The sequence below is a fragment of the Ostrea edulis genome, chromosome 7, assembly GCF_947568905.1.
Source record: "Ostrea edulis chromosome 7, xbOstEdul1.1, whole genome shotgun sequence".
Lineage (NCBI taxonomy): Eukaryota > Metazoa > Mollusca > Bivalvia > Ostreida > Ostreidae > Ostrea > Ostrea edulis.
The window spans coordinates 12,946,156-12,948,351 of record NC_079170.1 but is presented as its reverse complement, the minus strand read 5'-3'; the positions used below and the strand labels follow the sequence as shown (position 1 = coordinate 12,948,351).

The window sequence follows — 2,196 nt, the reverse complement described above, 5'->3', positions numbered from 1 at the left end:
GAAATGATTAAAGTATGATTTTTTGGGGGAGAGTTTGCAAGTTAGCGAATTATAGTCACCGCAGCACCCCCCCCCCCCCCACACACACACAATGTATCCCCTTTCAGGATTTCTTTTAACACCAAAAAAAAACAAAAAACCCAAAAAAACTCGATATGTGGTAACATAACTAACAAGACTTTACAATCCATTTCTTATGTGAAAAAACCCGACAACGTTCTTTTAGCGTATTTTACCTGGCTTATCTGCTTGGGAAGCAAAGTGTCTGAATTTTCTAATACCCTTGAAGGGGATGAAATAGTTGGATGCAAATGTTTTCCAATCCAGCCATTCTCCATCAGCACCACCGAACACAACCACTTCGTTAGATGTCGCGCTTTTTCTGACTACGGATGCTAACTGATCCAATGAATCAACCTCTGACCTTCTGTATAATTTTTTTATGTAAGCAAACCCAGCGTCCACTAAGCTTTTGCCATGGTATGGAACTTGCATGTGCAAATGTATTTGGGAGTGCTTGCCACTCAGCGTTCTCCAAAGTAAGTACGCCAACATGAATTTATTTTTGTTTTCCCCTTCAAAATAAAATTATAATGTTTCTTTAAGAATTGCAAGACTCATAATACATGTGCAACCAAACAATCGTATTTATTATTTCATTAGGTCAAGTAAAATTAATTAGTAGATTATCATTCCCGCCCGTCCCTCGAAAATCGCCCCACCCCGATTTTTTTGATTTTTCAAAATTACGATTTCCGGATATTTTTATGTCCGGTCCGGTATCGTAAACGTACTTTGTTTCACTTTGCCTTTTAGAAACCCAAATACACATGTAATTATGATTTATAAAGCCTTTTCTCAATGAGAGAAGGCATTTTCGAGGTCAAGAATACCATGGCGAAAACTAAAAAATAAAATCCTCCCACCCGCCCCATTTTTTTTGTGAAGGTTGAATGATAATCTAATAAATTTTACTTGGCCTTACTATTTTTTTTATCATTTAATTTGGATTCTAACCTGAAGCGTTATCACAGTGTAAGTGGCATTCTTTTTCACCCAGACCAAAATTCTCAAAACAATAATGAAGCATGAAAATTACGCCAATAGCGCCCTTGACATGTGTTCCGTTTTCCCCCGGTGTCGAATCCTCATCTACTAGAAAGTTGATCTGCTTCTTTATACCTACGTGAATTACAAAACCTATTTCTAAATACCATTTGTACGTCGGAAATTGCAAACGTATCAATATTAAATTGTCTAAATTTAGAAGCATACCCGGTAAGTACATAGAAATAATAGCTACCCTCCATAGCAACTCCAAACAACTGAATCTTTCTAGGTGTAGCAAATTAGAGAGGTCCAACTTGACAAACATGATGCGGGATGGATACGGCCTGCGAGTAATCGAAGGTATAATGGACATTGTTAAGCTCTGTTGACATCGGCGAAGCTGCCTGTACCGGGACTGGTTGCTCAGCTACCTCAGTTCTCGCATTAGTGACACACTGGTTATATAACTGTTATTAAAATATCAATTAATTTCAAAGGACTTTTGAATTTTGTTAACCGAAAGTATAAGTCTTTTAAAAAACTACATGTAGTTCTTATAATCAGTAAATACCACAGTATTTACAACAATGGATACACTTGCTGTAATACAGTATTTTAATACATTTTATAAGATATTTTTCACACTTTTAATAGTCTGTGAATTTCATTTATTGTAAGGTACCTGTCGTTCTACTTTCACTTCATTCAGATGTGCACTATATTTGTCTAGAGCAGCTAACTTATCGTTTTCTGTCATGGCCGATTGAATGTGATCTTTGTGTTGTTCACAGACAGGACATACATCAGTCTTGGGTGACATGAATTTTATATTTGGACAGCAACTCTGCCAGATGCCCTTGAACGTCGTAAGCCCTACTGCTGTCTTGTCATTATCGATACAAACATCTTTGTATATTCTGTACAAGGACTGTTTGCTTTCACTGCATGGTAGAAGAATGTGTCCACCGATATTCCTGTTGACTGCTGCCGGCTGAGGCAGACCATGAGGTGTACCCGGGCATCTAAATCGGTTGAAATATCGTCTGATTCACTGTCATCACTGTTTTCGTTAACAGAACTCGCACCTGCGTTCTGATTAGTAAGATTTCTTGTGGGAAAATATTCATTGTTGATATTGTCTAGATC

At 37.5% G+C, this 2,196-nt stretch overlaps 1 long non-coding RNA gene across 1 annotated transcript; it reads right to left on the bottom strand.

The window, feature by feature from the left end:
• Window positions 1-982: 982 nt before the first annotated feature.
• LOC130047816 (uncharacterized) lies at window positions 983-1,882 on the bottom strand. The gene is made up of 3 exons (XR_008796634.1): window positions 1,733-1,882; window positions 1,304-1,517; window positions 983-1,182 (listed from the first exon to the last, which is right to left on the bottom strand). It is a non-coding gene; the product is annotated as an uncharacterized LOC130047816 (long non-coding RNA).
• Between the last annotated feature and the right edge of the window lie 314 nt (window positions 1,883-2,196).